General features: G+C 44.2%; 1 protein-coding gene across 1 annotated transcript in view; it reads left to right on the top strand.

Moving 5' to 3' along the window:
* The window catches only part of PPP2R2B (protein phosphatase 2 regulatory subunit Bbeta), a 217,345-nt gene that overhangs the window by 155,005 nt on the left and 42,405 nt on the right, over nucleotides 1–19,935 (top strand). The gene's annotated exons all lie outside the window — the stretch shown is intronic.

Below are 19,935 nucleotides of genomic sequence, written 5' to 3'. Positions count from 1 at the left end.
GTGATATTAATCAGACTATGATTTACTAACATGCTCGGCATTGAAATGTGCATTGCCAGCAATTGTGGCTTTTTTTCTTCCCTGTGCTATGATTGCCTCCCGCTCCCTTTCAGGGTTTCCAGTTCTATGTGGATCTTGAGAGTGAGAACGCTTAATAATACCCGACAGCTAATTAATCCTCACTGAGTAATGAACCTGTTCTGTTTCAGTGCTGGGAGGCTCAGCTTTTCAAAGCAAGAATGTGGCTGTTTTTTCCTTTTTTTTTTTTTTCTTGGAAGGTGGCCTTTCAAATCCAATCCCTCATTACCCAGAGAGACTATGAGAAGCACTTCTATGAAAACATTATCTCCTGCTCAGTATCATAATATTCAAAGGGATAATCATGATAATTTAACAATTACACCTTACAGCTATAAAGTGCCATTTATATCACAAAGTGTTTTCTTACCTCATCCCTAATTCAGCTTTCGAACAGCCACTGAGAAGGGCAGGACAGGTATTGGGCAGGTGAAAATGCCGACATCTAGTATTTATTGAGCATTTACTATATTCCCTGCACCATGCTGGACATACTGTTTGCATTAGCTACCTCATGACGTGTAGTTCATTGTTAAAATGCCCATTGCACAGATGAGGCTCAGAGGAGTTAAATAGCATGCCCAGATCATGCAGGGCTAAGAATCAAACCCTGATTGAGTTGGCTCTGGGATCTGAGCCCTTAAACACGACGCAGAATCAGAGAGACTGTGACTTGCCCAATGGCCGTCAACTGGTTACTCTAGAGCTGGGACTAAAAGTCAAGAGCTCTGGCTCTTCAACTTGGACATACCATATTTTCCGGCGTATTAGACGACTGGGCGTATAAGATTTTCCTGGGTTAAAAAGTCATCTTATACGCCGGAAAATACGGTAGTCCAATATATCTAATCCATTATATCTAATACCATCAATATAGTCCAATATACCGTATTTTCCGGCGTATAAAACGACTTTTTAACCCAGGAAAATCTTACATGCCCAGTCGTCTTATACACCGGAAAGTACGGTACATCCGGCATTTGGAATGGTTTTCTTAATAATTAGTGCCATTATTATTCCAGGTCAGGGTGTCTCTTCCTTCCTCCCTCTCCCTCTCTCCTCCGCCCCCCTTGACTTTCCGGATCCCTGACAGCAGCATGGACAAACAAAGGCCTTGAGGTCTTATGTAGATGCACTTAGCAAGATCCTCTTCTTCCTCAAGCTCCCTTACCCAGGAGTAAGAGGCCCTCGGAGCTCTTTCTAGGCGAGGAAGCTCATAGTTCAAGTAATCGAATCAGCCTGGGATGGGAGCTGGGTGGTGGGGACTCGCACTTGGCGCACTGAGCCTGGAGTTATGGTTTCCTTCATTATGGTTGGCTGCCCGTGCCTTGGGAACCTAGGCCAGGTTGAAATTTGCTTTTAATCAGTTATAAGTGTAGAGTCCAGAAGGTGTGAGCCCCCAAGCTGTGATGTGTCATAACCTCCCCCCAAATGAAGGGGATGTAATGAGCTCAAGTTCTAATGTATTTTATCCAGAAATTGCTTACAGCTGCTAATAATAATTATGATAATAGCCACGTTTATGGAGTGCTTGCTATATGCCAGGTGCTGGATTTTATATCCTTACATCGTTTCAGCTTACCAATAACTCTCCCAGGTAGGTTCTGTAATTCTTTCTGGATCGTCGGGTTTTACTCCCTCATTTCACTTAAGTCTCTGCTCAAGTGCCACCTTCTCAGAGAAACTCTCCTGGAATGCCCAAGAGAAAAGAGCCTGCTGGCCCTGGCCGGGTAGCTCAGTTGGTTAGAGCTTTGTCCCAATACACCAAGGTTGTGGGTTCAATCCTCAGTCAGGGTATATACAAGAAGCAACCAATGAATGCATAAATAAATGGAACAACAACTCTCTCTCTCTCTCTCTCTCTCTCTCTCTCTCTCTCTCTCTCTCTCTCTCTCATCAGTCTTCCCATTCACTCTCGGTGGCCTTACCCTGCCCCTTCTCCTTAGCTTTTGTCCTCGCCTGATACATCATGTGTCCTCTGCCTGCCCCCCGACCCCACTACAGTGTCAGCTCCATGAAAGCAGAAACCGCACTGTGTACTCTCCCATAGCTCCAGCAGCTAGAACGACACATGCACACAGTAGGCACTCAGGAGTATTTGTCAAATGAATAGGAGTGGGACAGGTTTAGAGCAGGCAAGGGATTTGCCTCATGACTAAGAAATGGCTGAGCTGGGATTCAAACCCAGTCCATCTGACCCCAAATCTGATGCTTTTCATTATGACTTCCTACAGCCTTAGCTTTCTAAGAAAATAATAATTCATGATCGCAGGGCAGGGCGCTTTCATTACTGGGTCTCTTAGAATTGTGTGGCAAAGCCTTCTTAATGTCTGAGCTTGATTTGGAGGAGAGTAGAATGCAAGGGGGAAGGGCTGCAAGGCCTCTCTGCCCAGGGTGGGCACACAGTGGATGCACTGATTTTAGAGAAAAGATTCCATGTCACCATGTTTTTGCACACGTGCCTTGTGCTGGTGACCACCTCTATCTTCCTCTCAACTCAAGCCACACACATTCCTGTGACTTTTCTGAATTAACATGTTTCCACTTAGAACGACCCTGATGTTTGCAGATCCCACTGGCGGCGATGTAGACACACACACACACCCCAGCCACAGTCTAAGACACCATGGCAAATCAGCCCGAGTGCTGACCAGCTCCGAGCTCTGAAGGGACTTCTTAAGGATTATTGCTAACGGGCCATAGGATGAGGCAGGTCGAATAAACAGACTAGCTATTTTCCCAAAAGTTATACTTTTAGTGAAAAATAAGTTTAACCACCTGATCTGTTTTCTAAAGAACTGATTAAACAGACCACTGGTTTAAGTTTGCTAATAATAGCCACTATGTTTAATCAGACATCCCTAGTGACAGGCTCTGGGTTGAGCAGTTTTATGGACATTTTGTAATTCTTTCTTCATCACAATCCTGTAACTTCAACATCATGCCCATTTTACAGATGTGTAAACAGAGGCTCAGGAAGGTGAGCGCTGGCCTAAGGCCTCACAGATAGTAAGTGGCAGAGCCAAGAATGGAGTCCAGGTCTCTTTGATCCCATAGCCCCTGCCTGCCAGCCTTATACAGGACTATGTGTTGTGTGGTCCCTGACCTAGACAGCAGTGAGGATAAGGGCATCTGACATGTAGAGCTTTTCAGAGCATTGCTTATCTAATGTACTGAGTATCTACTGCATGCTAGGCACTGTGCTAAGTATGTACTACAAAGTGTACCTTACAAAGAGGAGTGACACACACTCCCTGTCCTCAAGGGGCAAGGAGGGGGCAAGTTGCAAAGGGCTGCAACCTGAAATTAATCTAATCAGTGGTTCTCAAAGTGTGCCCCAAGGTCACCTGCAGTGCTTTTTTAGACCATCATCATCAGCTTCCTCTCTACGGATTCCAGTTCAGAGCGTCTGAGTTGTCTCCAGTGACATCTTTGACAAAACCCCTCCTGGAAAACTCCCAGGTGACTCTGCTGCAGGTGGTCCCTGGGCCAGGCTTTGAGGAACTCTGGATAGGGCACATGTCCTAAGAAAAGCACAGAAGATCACCGTGCAGTTCAGAGGAAGAGGAGAAGGGGTGAGATGCAGGGCCAGGAAGGAGTTATCACGAAGCATCTTGAAGGATAGGTGGTCTTTCATGCTGGAGGCCCCAGCTGATACTCCCGAGGATCCTGGGAGGCAAGTAGGACTCGAATTGCTATTTCCCTCTTTCTAGTAGTAGAAATGTAGTACCCCCAATATAGTAGGGGAGACTGAAGCCCTGAGAGGCAGAACTGAGAATCAAATGATTTCTGGCTCTATACTTCTTGCTGCCTCTGCGGTGACCACGTGGTGATACTCACTTCAGAGGATGGGTAACCCCAGGCCAGTTTCAGGGCAAATTGCTGGCTGAGTCAGGATTGTCCGTGGCTACCCCAGGTTTTAATTTGGGGTTTATGCTTTCATAACTGAGGCCTCTTAGGACATCAATACAGCCTACCCATACCATTTTTTAATTTTTTCAGAATTCATTTTGTGATTTATGGCTGCTCGGGGGGTGGGGGGCTTCATAGCCACTCCTTTTACAGTTTCATCTTTCCTTATATTTGTTGCAAATAACAATGAAGTGTTTAGCTACTGCAGTGAAAAATCAATCAAGCCTGTTCCATATTCACAGGCTCACAATGGCACCCGGATGGCCCCCTGGATTAGATTAACTTCGTGAATGTGTCACTCTGTTGTGGGTAATTTCTCAACCTCCGCTCCCTCCCTCCCCGCCTGCCTCGGCGGGTGGATATTGAGATCTCCCATTGATTGACTGCCCCGAAAGGGAATGCTGGCGTGTGATGTGTGTAACTCAGCGGGGCGCGCGGGCTCTGTGGTTATGAAAATAAATAATAATTTATGTTATCGTTATTGATTGCCATCATTATCTGATTGTATCTGTCTGCGTCATGGGGTTTCAGTTATGGGATCAGAAAGCGCTCCACAGGAACCTCAGGCACTACCCTCACTGACGAGCCTGGGTGTTTGACACGTGTCGCCTCTTGGGGGTAAGGGCTGTGGATGTCCCCGTCCTATTCTTTGGCTCATGTCAGTGAGACAGTGTCAGTTGGTTCAGTATCAGACAAAGGAACTAAGTCAGTTGGAATAATAAAATAATAAGAGCAGCAAACATTTATTGAGCATTTGCTGTGTTCCAGGGACACAGGGCATATATTGGCTAATTTAATATTCAAGATAAACCTATCAGGTAGGGATTGAAATAAACCTCATTTTAGAGATGTGGGGCCTAAAGCCAGGGAGGTTAAGTAGCCTGGCCAAGGTCAGATGGCTAGTAAGTGGGAATGCTTGGACTTGAAGTCATGTCTTCATGCTTCTAAAATCCATACTACTATCCTGCCTCTTGGACTAGAAGAGCCGTCTGGTATGCTCACCTGAATATTCAGTGTAAACCAAAATATGAGTGAGCAGGGACTAGAGACAAACCTGCCAAGTAGACAGTAGGTGCTCCTTTGCCTTGGGCACAGGTGGGTTTTCCACTTTGTGTGGGGGGAGGTGGGTCAGAAGGACGCGTGGAAACTAGGTCATGGTGTACTAGGTCACGGGTGATCGTGAGACTCTGGGCACGTCTTAAGTCGTCCCCAGCAGACTGACTGACTCAGAATCTCCAGGAGCAGGGCCAAGGGATCTACCCAGGTTTCTCAGCTGTATCCCAGGCCGTCCTGGAGACCAACTGGGTCTGAGAGCCATTGACACAGTGACCGCAAGGTCCACTCCATAGTGGAGGCTCTCTGATTGGATTCTGTAAGCTCTTTCTTTGTCGTGTTCCTTCCTCCTGCCTCACGGTCCTATATAGAATAATCTGAGGGCACATTTATTATCGAAACATGGTTGCCTTTCCACTAACTGACTGATTTGATTCGGAGTGAGCGTCTGCAAGCCAATCAGGTTTAGGTTGTGTGTGAGCGGTTCCGCCCTTTACAACTCAAGTTTTTTTCCCCTCAAATCAGGGGGCCAGCCTACCCAATGGCCAGTGTGCTGTGACGTTAACAACACTGAAGACATCAATTAAGCACATGCTGTGTGCCAGGCCTTCTGCTAGGCACTTTACACGCACTATCTCCTTGTAGCCTGGCAGCAGCCCTGTGAGGTGGGTACTGTTTTATCCGCATTTTCCAGATGTGGACATTTGATTCAGAAACTGAAGTGAGTGGCCCAAGGGCTACAGACACTGAGGGGCAGAGTCACGTTTTTTTAACCAGATTCTGTCTGACTCCAGAGACTTCAACCTTAACACAGTGCCCTCGAGACTCCAGGAAAGGGCCATGTCTCTGACCACATCTCAGCCATCACCTGTAAGATGGAAATCACCGTACATTCTTCCCACAGAGGTCAGGCTAACAAAACAGAGCCCCACGCTGACAGTAGATGCCCAGTATGTGCTATTATTACCGTCTCCCTCTCCCTTTCCATCTTGTCTTTCGCCTGGACACCAGGAGCTTCAGGAAGGTCTGATGAATATACTGGAAAGGTTCAAAGCAGTGGTGTGTTTGGGGACCAGACATCCATTGTGTTTCTTTCATTTGGATGCGTGTTTGTCCTGGCTCTCCAAATCTGGGTTGGATTCAGAGTGTATACACACTGACAATAAGATGTTTTCGTTCATCTCCGCACGCCCTTTGTTATGCTGCATTTACCATGCAGTAATTAGATCCAGCATAAATGGAAATAGAAGCAGAATCCTGTACCTGGTTTGAGATCAAGTTCTGTTTGTCTCTTGCTCCCCACCCCTTTGAGAGGTATTTGTGGCTCAGAACTGTGACAAGAACTAGTAGGTGACACCCCCCGTATGCACACTCTGTGACAGTGGGAAGCTGAAAAGTCCACCCATGTCAGAAAGGGAAAGAATCGTGTTAGAGGAGGAAATCTCGCCGTTTCCATGGTCTCTGGTGTGGTTTATTGTGGTGTTGCTTATTATCGTGAGGGAGGACAGTATTCTAGACCATAACCCATTCTCTTTTCTCTTTGGTCATTAAATGGTCTCAATTTCGGCGACGGGGAAGATTGGCCCGGCCAGGGCAGGTGGCCGGCCCTTTTCGGGCTTTGCAGGCGAGACTCTTGTCACTGTGTCAGACCTTATTCATACTGACCCAGATTGATTTTTCTCAAAAGAGAAGTTAATAGTATGATTTTCCCTTTCAAGGACTGTCTGTGCACTGCTAAAGTAAGTGGAAGATCCCGGCGTAATTGGGTGATTCAGGGGGAAAAGTACCTCCATTCTCTGAATCTTTCAGATGGAATTGTCTGAATCATGAGTGTAATGGGAGAGACATTGTCCCCAGACAGGGCTGGGCTCTGAAATGTGAGCTCCCTGCTGCAGGAGTGCGGGTGCGAGTCCCAGCCCTCGCACTGTGCATGTATGTATAGGTGTGTGCAGGCATGCACATGGCATGCAGTTCTCAAGTAGTGCATGGCTCAAGAAAACTTAGGATGATTGCAAAGCCTAGAACTGATTTGTATTTTGGTTTTTAATTAGACTTAACAGGAAATCAAAAATATATGCCTAGATCCCTTTTGCTACCAAGTTATTCGAATAACTGTTTGAAACCTCAAGAGGGAATTCTAAGGACTCTGTTCATTATATGTGCTATTTTTTTGTAGAAAATAATTAACATAAATGGATTTAGAATCAAATTCAGTAGAGGAAACGATCACTTTGATCCTAGTATGTTGCAAACCAGGCTTCAATGATGCATTGATGTAAGTATTTTAAATACCATCTCTACCAGAGAAATACATTTTAGATATTTCCCTAGAGGTTGGTATATAGGATAATACCTTCTTTTTTCTGTAGTTCATAAAAATAAGAAACTGGTTGGAGGAAAACATTTTAAAAGAGTATATTTATGTTCAAGGAAATTATTACCAATGGGACTAGTATTTAATTCTCTGATTTCCTTAGAATGGTTGAGCCAGAAGGAAAGGCATTTTCTAACCAAAAGATGTTGGATTTGTATGTGTTCGAGAGGAGGAGACTGGGTCACACTCGTATTTGTTGTGATCAGATGATCAATTGGGCTCAGTTCTTTTCCAGAAAAAAAAAAAAAGTTAAAAGCAGTGGCAAAAACAAACATGCACATACACACTCACAAATGTTTCTTGCTGGAGAACATATGGAAAACCCCATCTTAAACACAGTTAAATAAACTTATTTACGTCAGGCTTTCTCAGGACCTTTCGTATACTAATATCCAATAGCAAACTCCAGGGAAGATAGATGGCATGCAGTATTTTTCCACCAAACGCATTTGACCGGGGAAAGCCCTTTTCTCATGGGATTACTGTTTTTTATGACATTCTGCTCAACACGTGGTCCTTGGCTCAGTGCCAGTTTACAACCAGATAATGAGAATATGAACCATTCATATCACTAAGCCACTGTAGAGTTCAGCTGATGCTTGTATTTGTCATAGCAAGTCTTTCCTCAGTGAATGATGCAATGCATTGAATCTGGCTTGGGCTCCTCATCTGGTCATGGACCATTAACAAAGATTTTGTGGGTCGGTTGTTTTGAGTAGTGCAGCCATGGACCTCACTTTAAGAAATGCTGGCTAAAAGGATCAGATCTGGCGGGGGGGAGGGGGGGTTAGCCTGACAGCACTTTCACTCTGCCCTTACTGCCTCCAGGCACAGAATCACATGCTGGTGTAGGACCCTTCATAGCACCTTTCTCTTGACATTCAATTCATTAATGCTCACTGAGAACTTACCAGCGCCTGACACTGTTCCGGGCACTCTGCATATTTCATCGTTCAACTTGCACCTTAGCCCCGTGAGCTTAAAACTATCCCCACCATTTCACAGATGAGGAAACTGTGCTCTACATGGAGGAAGCAATTTGTGCAAGGTTGTTCGCTAGCAAGTGGCAGGACCAGCGTTCACCCCTGGCTGTCTGGCTGCAGACCCCCGCCCCCCCCTTAATCACCCTGCTGCCTGGCTTCTCAACAGCAGTGGTGTTCAGCCATTGGAGCCAATAAAGGCTTGATCCTACTGTCAGAGACTTCTAGAAGCATATACTCCTCCATCAGCCAATCTGAAATTTTTCACTGTTTATAAATGTTTCCTTCTGTGGAGCCTAACATTTATAAGAGGAAGGTTCCATACATATAGTCAGGGATAGACATGTGTGGTCCCTGCCCTCATGGGGCTGACAAGCCAGTGAGGGACTAGCTGGTTATGAGCTTTTATTTGAAAATAGCAATAGCACCAACTTCGTGCACCCATGCCAGATATCACAGTCAATCTGCTGTGCATTTCATCACTGCCTGAGATCCTTCTCAACATTTCCTTCTCTGCTCTGTGATCCCACTTTCTATAATTAGTTTGAGGGAGAGTTCTGCAACTTTGAATTAAATAAAGGCGTTGTCTCTTTAATGCCAAAACATCCAGACATAAGGTGAAAATTTCATCCAATTATCCTGCTATTTCAGTACCAAACATGCAGATGTTTAGAAACTCTGAAAGCTTGATTTTTTAAAAAAAAAAAATTTGCTTGTTCTACAAATTCAAAGAGCATCTAAGAGAGAAACCTGCTGGGGGTGGAGGGCATAAGATTATCAATGCAGATAAGACAGGAGGTATAAGGTTACATAATGAGATAGAAGTGTCAAAACAAGGCCACACTTGGTTACCATTATTCCTTCCCAGAGTAAGGCCATCTCTGCAGATGAATTCACAGATGACTGTCACAATCCTGATTAAATGTGCCCTTGCCCTACTTGATGGTCAGATCAGTTAAGAATTTAGGCACCAATGCCTTGGCCAGTGTGGCTCAGTTGGTTGGAGTGTAGTTCCATGCACCAAAAGGTTACAGGTTTGATTCCTGGTCAGGGCACATACCTAGATTGCGGGTTTAATCCCATCAGGGTGCTTACAGGAGGCAACCAATCTGTGTTTCTCTCTCTCTCCCTCCCTCTCTCCAAACAATTTTTTTTAAGAATATAGGCACCACGTAGGTTTCTTATTCCTTTTTTCACTAATTCCACAAGTATTTATTGAGTACCGTACCACTGCAAGCCACGCACTGTGACAGTCCCTGGAATTATAGCAGTGAGCATGGTTTCTGCCCTCATGGAGTTTACGGGCTCTTTTGGTTGCAGAAGAGAGGTGTGTGGTACACAGGAGAACAAATGATCTGATTCATCCATGGAAAACAGAATAATTTTTGGAGCAATTAATAATGGAGCTGAAGCCAGGAGGCAGGTGAGGAGAAGAGTAGGAGGAGCATTTCAGGCAGAAGAATTGCCATGGACAAAGGCCATGAGGTGGGAAGTCACACAGGAGAACAGGGAATGGAACAAGGGCCGGAGCGGCTGGGATGCTGGGCGAAGGGAGATGATGAAGACAAGGCAGGCAGCCTATGGCCAGGCCATGCTGGGCATCATAGACCTTCCCAAGGAATCTGCTCTTTCTCCCAAGAGCAATGCAAGCCCTTTCTTCTCTACACTGGTTGCTTTTAAACAGATCCTCTTTGCTCAGCCATCTCAATGTTCTGCACCCAAGACAGGACATACACCAAGATGGAAAAGCTGCAGGCACAACCTAGGACTTTCCCGGTGGATATGAAGAGTTTAAATTGAGGAAGCAAATGGCACTTGTCAGGTGGCCATGTTGCCCTCCAGTCCCTTGCCTGCCACTGTTTTAATACATGTCAGGGCATGGCCTCCTTGGAGCTTCTCCAATATCAAGGCGTCCTCCCTCCAAGGTGAGTCCTCCCATGAGTGATTGAATTGTTCGGAGGGTCATAGAACCTGACAGCTCCCTATTACACAAAGGAGAAGATAAGCTTCCGATTAGTCCTGGGGCTGGAGGAAGCCCAGATAGAGTGCACCTGTCAGAACTGCTTACAACATATAAATCATTACCTCAATTTTCCATGCAAGAATGGGGCCAGAGAGAGAGAGAAGCGACTGAGGTTGGTTAGCAGTGCAGAGCCATAGCAAAGAGCTCACGCTTGGCTCCAAAGCAGGATTAGTGGTGCTGTCCATGCAGAGAGAACAGAGCCCCATGCCCAGAGGAATGACAGAGACAAATGCCCACTGGCTCCAGGAAGGGGCGGTTTGTTTCTCTGGCATTTGCTGATGGGCTTTTATCACTGATCTAACAAGAGCAGCCACCACAGCTTTCCCAGACTCCAAAGGGGAGATGTTTGGTATTACGCTTGCGCTGTGTGTGGTCCTAGATCTCTCTATTGTGTAATCGCCATAGTAATCTTTGTTATTGTTGCCACTTTGGGTGCCTTCATTGGGCAAAAATCTCTGAGATAGCTAAGGCCCAACTATGGCTAACCTGCTATCCCACAGTGCAAGGTAGGAGGGTGTTTGGAAGGGCAAAAAAGCAACATGAGCCGTGGCCAGTGTGGCTCAGTTGGTTGAGCATTGGCCCATGCACCGAGAGGTCAGGGCACATGCCTGGCTTGTGGGCTCAACCTCCAGTAGGGGGTGTGCAGGAAGCAGCCGATGGATGTTACTCTTTCACAGCAATGTTTCTCTCTCCCTTCTCTCTTTAAAATGAATAATAAAAACATTTTTAAAAAAACTACACCATGAAACTGAAAAAAAGATTTGAATGAAGGACAGCAAGTCAGAAAATGTTCAGGAAAGGTTTAAAAACATAAATTGATTGGACAATGCCCAAATTTTCATTGCATTTTGTATTCAATAAAATACCAAGTAGCGAGGAAAATGTGAGAGCCTGGGCGATTCCAGCTGGAGAAGCCCCAGTACTGAGTACACCCAAACCACGAGCTTGTGCAGCAAGAAACATTGTCTTCTGGGCTACTGGAGGCAGAGTGAACAGAACGGGGCAAGCCGGTCATTCTCCAGGAGAGACAGTCAAGCCCAGTTCCCAGAGCTTTTGTGAGGGACCTTGATTGGTGGCCCCCACGTGAAAGGGAACCGTGTGTGTGTCCAGGCCTCTGATGGAGGAGCCCTTCTACTGTTCCACTATCCTGTGTTATAAAGAGAAGCATATCTCTGCAGTCACAGCACAACCCAAAATACGTTGGCTGCCCATTAAAATTCCCCGGAAGAGAAATACAATATATTTTATGTGAACAAACCCAAAATGTGAGTTAAGACAGTACCCAGAGAGATGTGGGCACTAAAGGAGTGAGTCACGTGGATACTTCAAAATAAACAAAACAAGTGCCTGTTGGTTCAAAAAGTGTGAGCAGCAGGTTCTTATTCTTAGGAGATTTGTGAGGCTGACTTGTTTCTCCTTATCCTCAGGCAGGGAGGAAAGCCCTCAGTTGGAACCCTTCTGGAGTCTAGTGTGGTGGTTAAAAAAAATCCAGATTAACAGCTCTGGGCGCAAATCCCAGCTCTGTCTTTGTGTGACTTTGGGCCTTTTATTTAAGCCCTCAAAGTATCAGTTTTATCATCAATAAAGTATCTACAGCATAGGACTTGTCAGAAAATAATACTAGCACAGTATCTGATTTTAGTACTTACCATTCAATGATAGCTGACTTCAAGCTGGGAATCAGGAATGGTAAGAGCAGAGAGACAACTGGTAGACCCCAGTTGCTTCTTTTCATGGAAGCACAGAGTTCTATGAAGACAAGTGAGGAAGAAGGGACTTCTAACTTGATTATATGGCCAATATGCCTATAACACATTAACCCTACTATCTAAGACTCTTTAGTGAATGAGTTCACATTTCTGACTTAAAGGAAATTCCCATGAATGATCCTATATAATAAAAGGCTAATATGCAAATTGTCCCCTTGATCAGGAGTTCGACCCAGGGTCGGGGATGGCCCACCAACTGCCCGTGGCCCCTCCCCCTGGCTGGCCCAGCCTGATAGGCCCCTATTGGGGCCAGCCAGCCAGACCCCACCCATGCATGAATTCGTGCACCGGTCCTCTAGTTCTTAATAAAATTCTGTAAGTACAGATAAGGAGATACTGAAGATCATCAATTTGAGTTTCTCTGGATAAATTGAAGTGTGTTCCTACCCTGCAATGCCTGTTTTTGAAAGACAGTGAACTCTCACATTCTCACTGAGCTAAGAAGTTATATAATTAGTAGTAACTCCTGCAGAGGGAAGAGGCTGTGGCCAAGTCTCATGTGGCTCTGGGATGATAGCATTAACAGTTGCCTGGAAAGTCGTTAAAAACTGACTCTGGACTCCGGGTTGCAAATTTCCCTATAGATTCTCCGCCTCCGCCTCCAACCATTCATCACCAAAAATGCAGAATTCTCTGCCCAGATTAAAGGATCCACTGTCAGATGTTAGACCTTCTGTCTTTATTTTCTGTTAGCACTGAAGAAAAACCATCCAAGTAGGTCACTTTCCTTAAATTAAAACAACCAAAAAAGTTCTCTCAATATTTTCTCCTCTGTCTTCACCACTAAGAAAAAAGTCCCGCTTTTGTCTTCCAGCACAAGCTCATTATTAACCTGGCTGACATTCGCAAATGCAAATCCACCATTGGACACTAAAATTGACTTTCCAGAAACTCCCCCTTTAATTGGACTGCTTTTCTATGGAAACCATCCTGCCAGCATCTGTGGTGAGAGAGATCCTGGCAAAACGATGTTCCCGGCCAAATTATCAGGTGGAATTAGCTTGCTCTCTATTTCTGTTTGATAGCAACACTGTGCCTTTGCATAATTCTCACTGATTATCCGAAGGGAAAGGCCATAACTCAGGCAGATGAGCTTTATTGGCAGCGGTCCCTTCTGGGGAAGAAGGAAAATGGATGAGCAGCAGCATTTGCATGTACCGTATATGCTGAGAGATCGATGCTCCAAGCAGTCTACAAGCTAAGTTTGCCTAAATCCGAAACCTTAAAAAATGAAAACGCCACCTTGGCTGGGTAACTCAGTTGGTTAAAGCAATGGTCAGCAAACTGCGTCTCGCGAGCCACATGCGGCTCTTTGGCCCCTTGAGTGTGGCTCTTCCACAAAATACCACGGCCTGGGTGAGTCTATTTTGAAGAAGTGGCGTTAGAAGAAGTTTAAGTTTAAAAAATTTGGCTCTCAAAAGAAATTTTAATTGTTGTACTGTTGATATTTGGCTCTGTTGACTAATGAGTTTGCCCACCACTGGGTTACAGCATCATCCCAATACGCCAAGGTTGTGGGTGCGATCCCAGGTCAGGGCACATACAAGAATCAACCAATGAATGCATAACTAAGTGGAACAACGAACTAATGATTCATTCTCTCTCTCTCTCTCTCTCTCTCTCTCTCTCTCTCTCTCTCTCTCTCTCTCTCTTCCTCCCTCCCTCCCTCCCTCTCCCTCCCTCCTTTCTCTCTCTCCCTCTAAAATCAAAATCAGTTTATTTAAGAAAAAACAAAAATGACTCCCTCTATTTGGTGTCATAACTCAAGAGCTGGGTTTGTCTCATATTCTATAATTCACAACCAAATAAATTTGCATACTCTTATAAATATACCTTGAACAGAATGTCATTTTAAAGAGAGAGTTCTCATGAAGGAAAAATAAATAGTTGGGAAGAGACTGGAGTCCGAGTCCTTCAGAGACTTGGAGATGAACAAGAAGGGGTTGAAGGAACACTCCAAACCGCTTCTGCTTACGCAGGAAGGGAGGTTCGTCTGCCATCTTTGTTTGGTTACCTCCTGAACCGTAATATGGTTTCTGTTTCCCCTGGCTGTCCTGATTTATCTCCGTTTCTGCCTGTGGTTTCCCCTGCCAAGATGGATAATGTAACTTTCACCTGGAATGGACCAACCCTGCTTACTTTTCTGTGTTTTTTGAGGCAGCGACCCACACACACTCCAGCAGTATCCTTGCTGGGAAGCTAGTCCTTTGCCCCCAATTCTAGACTCTCCTCCTGTCCCTGGGAGAGCCCACAGAAACCCACTGAGCCCAGTCCCTGAGGAAATCTGGGTCCTCTCTGTCATGAGATTTAGGAATATTTAGTCCCAGTTTCCTAAACCCCAAACAGCTTCAGATTTCTGACAGTATTGAGGGCCAACAGTGTGGTTTGATCCTAGTTCAACATCAAAACCAATGCTTTAATAAAAAACAAAAAACACCCCAATAAAACACAGTGCTTTGCCTTTTGAGTACTTGAAGATAAGAATCTTACTTCATATTCTTCTTCCCCTGGGAAATTTACATCCCTTGCCTCCTTGGAAGGCTCCCATTGTGAAAACGGCAGCAAACAATCTTCCTGCTCTGTGTCTTTCTTTTTGGCACATTCTTACTTGTCGATCAATAAATGACCCTCTGCCAAGCTCCGGCAGCTTGGCTTCCTTCTTCGCCACTTACATTCTCCTTCTGTGTTTAAAAAAGAGCTCATTTTTCTCCTAACTTCCAGTGAAATCTTCTCTTTATTCTCTCCCTTTGTTTTGCTTATCATTTCACTTAATTCTCAGTCCTTCAGTCCCCACCTGCACCTACCTCCATTCTCTGCATTTCCCCTTTAAATAGCCAGAAGCTAATGAGATTACTCTGGGAGTCACGTGATCCTTTTCTGATCACACCAGGATAAGGAAATGGGCTTTAAATAGCAGTGTCAGGTGATACAATGGAAGAAAAGGCTTTGCAGGGATCTCAGCCGGGTTGGTAAACTGAGGATTCCGTTTTGTGCTCTCTGGGGTAGATAGGGCCTCCTGTCAGACCTGTGCCTTGATGTTCTCATCTGATAAATGAGTTCACCATCACTTATGCTTCCTGCTTCATGGTGGTTGTGAGGATTAAAGAGATAATGTCCTATGCTTGACTGAGTAGCAAGCCCCCCTACGCGTCAGGTACTATGGTGACGATAGGGAGCAAGGGTACAGACATCATCCCACACTTCCCGGGGTTTGGAAGCTGCAGCTACACAAGGATGAGAGACAGATGCAGTCAGTGACCAGCCAGGGATCCCAGACATAATATCATTAACGGATGACTATGACTTGTTTTATTTATACAAAATTGAGATCATACTATACACATTTATCTGCTCAGTAATATAAACATCCCTCCAGGTCAATTCATCTTCTTTGAAATAGCTGCAGATATTCTCAAGTATGGACACATTATAACTTACTAAGTCATTCCCCTATTGATAGGACATTCAGGTTGTTTCCAGATTTTGCTACAGTTCAATTGTAACTAGCAATGCTGCAGTGAATGTTCTCAAACATGTATTATCGCAAACTTATGTGTTATTTTTGTAGGATAGTTTCCATTAACATAGGATTTGCTTCATTAAAAGATGTCTATGTTATCTTGTTTTAATAGCTACTTCCAGTCTACCTTCTGAAAATTTTTCTGTGATTCATACTCCCACCAGCAAGTGCCAATACTCGTCCCAGGATAGGGTGTTATCAGTCATTGTAAATTCTGCCCATTCCAAACAGTGATACTACTGAGAAGGTTGCAGTGTAGCGATTAAGGGTAAGGACACTCTTGCCTAGAATACACAAGGACCCATCTTAGCTCCAGCAAACACTAGCTATGTGACTTTAAGCTAAGACACATAACTGCTGTGAGTCTGTCTCAGTTATCCTCATTTGTAAAAAGAGGTATAATATGAGTGCTTAGCATCAAATTGTTGTATTAAAATAAATGGTTATAAAAGACTTAGAACAGTGACTGGTTTAGTCAATTTTTAATAAGTAAAGATGAAAAGATTAATAAAATTAATATTCTGTTTAAATTAAGATTTAAAATATCTTAACTTGTATCTCCTTGACCACAAATAAGGTTGGACATATTTCTACATATTTCCTGGTCATTTGCTTTTCACTTTCTTTAAATTTTTTGTTTATATCCTTTACCCATATTTTTATTGAGTTGTCTTTTTATCAATTTTTAGGAACTCTTTGTATATTATAAATAGAAACCCTTTTTCTGTCACTTTTATCATCCATAAATGATTTCCTTTTTATGTTTATTTTTAATAGAGTGTTATGGGAGGCATAACATAAAAACCTCAATCAGTACAGAACTATAAAAATAATTTTAAACTCATATAATCTCATACTCCAAAGGATAACCACTGTTAAGAGCTGTATGGAAACCCTCCCCTTACCCCCTCAGATTCATTGGCTTCCAGCCTTGGCTCTTGGTCATCTAGGGGGCTTTCAAAATAGTACCAGTACTTGGGTACCACCTCACAGGCATTCTGACTTAACAGAGCAGTGGTGGGGCCCAAGCAACAGTTTTTAATAAGAGGCCACATTTGATTCTAATGTGCATTCAGGGATGGGAAACAGACCAAGCAATTCTGAAAGGTCATTCCTATGTCAATTTGGTCCTAAATCAGAGTGATAGTAGTAATCACTACTGCCATCTCTTGGTGGGAGGCAGAGCTGGCACCATTTAGCTATGGCTATAGCTTTATTCGTATCTAAAAAGGGCCATGTTTCAAGGTTCGTAGAGATAGATGCATCTTTGTATGCATCCACACCTTTTTCATGTAATGACATCCTAGGAACTTCCATCCCTAATATTCTTGAAGTTGATAGCAACTTTATATTTATCTTATTTTTTAAAATATATTTGTATTGATTTCAGAGAGGAAAGGAGAGGGAGAGGGAGAGAGAGATAGAAACATCAATGATAAAGAGTCATTGATCCGGTGCCTCCTGCACACCCCCCACGGGGGATCATGCCCGCAACACAGGCATGTGCCCTTGATCGGAATCTAACCCAGGACCCTTCAGTCAGCCAGTGGGTGCTCTAACCACTGAGAAAAACCAGCTAGGGCTATATTTATCTTCTTGATTCTGTACGTTCCACAGTGAAAAATGACACAATGTCATATGCTATTCCTGAGGTCTTGTCCATGTTTGGTCACCAAATTTTCAGTGATATTTATCCTAATCACTAATAGGAAAACGTGTGCAGACAGATTTTAGAAATGCTTTCATCAATAGCAGTTGAAAACAAAACACAAACAATTTTGGGATTAATCCGAACCGAGCTAATCAAAAATTAAACCACTGTCTCTTTCCATTCCTCCCCCCTCCCCACCTTCCCCACCTATAAGCATTACTCAAAATTTTCCTCTACTGGTATGTTTTAAGATGAATCCTTTTTTCCTGTGGAATCACATAATGTGAAACATCAAGGGAAATAACAGGAAAGGCAGTGAACAGGGAAACACGTTTTGAGAAATAACAAAGTTGGCAGAAAATGGAAGTGTCTGGGAGAAAAAATAAGATAAAGCTGGCAGAATTACAGGCTGCTGCACAGGCTGCTAATTAGATGGCGAGTTTATCTTCTGGGGAGAAGGCCTTTTTTTCTCTCCTTTCCATAGAGAGGCCAAAAGAAGTCAAAGACACAGAGCATGAAATTGTTAGTCTGCCATAAAAACCATCTTGCACTGGGTTTTTAAAATATATATCAATTCCCCAGGCAGTTTTTATGGGTAGTGTGTTGTTCTTGTAGCTGGAAATAGGGGGTAAGACTCTATCTCTGTCTCCCTTCCCCCTACCTCTCCCTTTCTATTTATCTTACCTAATAATAGACAAACATGTAAATTGACTGTACCTCCGCTATGTCACCAGCCAATCAGGAGTGATATGCAAATTAACCCAACAAAGATGGCGGTTAATTTGCATACAGAGGCACCAAGTGATGGGGTGGGACGCTTGCATCATCGCCATGGCGACAATGCAGGCGTTCTGCCCCACCCCCGTCTCTCAGGGCCTCTGGGCAGCGTGGGAAGGTGGAGCGGCTCCAGGGCCTGAGAGGAAAGGGGCTGGGCCGGAGTGGAAAGGCGGTGCCGGCAGCCAAGGAAAGGAAAGCCCATTCTAGCACGAATCTTCGTGCATCGGGCTTCTAGTGTGTACATATGTATGTATGTATATATGTGTGTGTGTATGTATATACTTTTAAATCCAGAACATCTTTATGATTAAGAACTGGCACTTTTTGCTACCTTTTGTGCAAGTTAATACTGGGTTTCTCTTATCCACCCTAGATTTAGACAAGCTGGGTTTCTCAACCTCAGAACTGTTGACATTCATTTTAGGCTGGATAATTCTTTGTTGCTGAGGGCTGTCCTATACATCATAGGGCATTTAGCATCATCTTTGACCTCTACCCACTAGATGCCAGTTGCATACCCCCAGCTGTAACAACCAAAAAATACTCCAGACTGTCACATGGCAAAACTCCCTTCTCCCCACTCCCCCATTAAACACCACCAATTTAGAGGATTACAAAGGTGAGTTGTCACTTCTTCCAAGACAATGTACCCAACGTCAATTAGAGCCCCTACCTTTTCAAATGAAACAATATCTTTTCCTCTACTGAAGCAACGTACCTGCCTCTCGTTATAGCATCAGTGAATGTCTCTAACAATATATCCACCTTGAGACATGAATGCTTTTCCTCCCCATGAGACTGTAAGTGCCACCGCTTATCTGTTTTGCTCACTCTACAATGTGCCATCTAGAGCAGTGATTGGCCCTTAATAAATGTCTGTCTAATGAAAGTAAGGTATTTAAGAACCTGAAGCACAAAGCCTCACTTGGTCTGAAGGGGCTTTTCCTCTCAGGCTTATTTCAGTCTCTGTGACAAAGGCAGTAACAGAAGGAACCGGGGGCATATTGAGGCTGGTGAAGGGTGTGATCGGGGAAATCTAAAAGGTCTGTGATTTGGATGGGCTTCCCGGGTGTTTTGGCGCGGTGCTGCTGAGTGGCAGCTTCATTCTGCACACAACAGCTCTGATGTGTTGCAGGAGGCCGGAGCCAACCTATCACTCCTGCTTTTTGAACTCCATCCACCATTGATCCGTGGAGGGAACATGTTTTTTTGATGCTTGTTAATTCCCTGATGCTTCATTAATTCCCCAAGAGGAAACACCCCAGGACCTGAGCGATGTGCCTCTGGAAACTCAACCTCAGTACAGCCAGCACAAGGCCTTGAAATGCTTCTTTTCGTGTGTGTGTGTGTGTGTGTGTGTGTGTGTGTGTGTGTGTGTGTGTTTAAATGGAATGAAGACGCATATTTTTAAAAATGAAAAATGACTGGCATTCTTCCCACTGAAGATGGGAAGTAATTGAATTTGTTAGTGGTTTATTTTATTTGACAGCCTTTGTACATACTCGATTTGGTTTGTTACACTGAATTACCCTTTAATAATGGGTACACGTAACGCCAGACTCTGCCCCCCAGGTTGGTTTGATAATTGGATGAACGACCATATTGTTCAAGGTTTTCATGACAGTGTGGACAGAAGCTATTTTCCTAACCAGAAAAGCCAGCAGCTTGCTTTGTGTTTTTTTTTTTTTCTCTCAATGTAGCTAATTGCTACCCAGTGACCAATCATTCTACTAGCCCTTTTCCTGAGGGATACAATGTTGGGCTGCTATGTTAGAGATGCTGTTATAGAACTTACTGC

Source organism: Cnephaeus nilssonii, assembly GCF_951640355.1.
Source record: "Cnephaeus nilssonii genome assembly, chromosome: 5".
Lineage (NCBI taxonomy): Eukaryota > Metazoa > Chordata > Mammalia > Chiroptera > Vespertilionidae > Cnephaeus > Cnephaeus nilssonii.
This window is presented reverse-complemented; position numbering and strand designations above follow the sequence as displayed.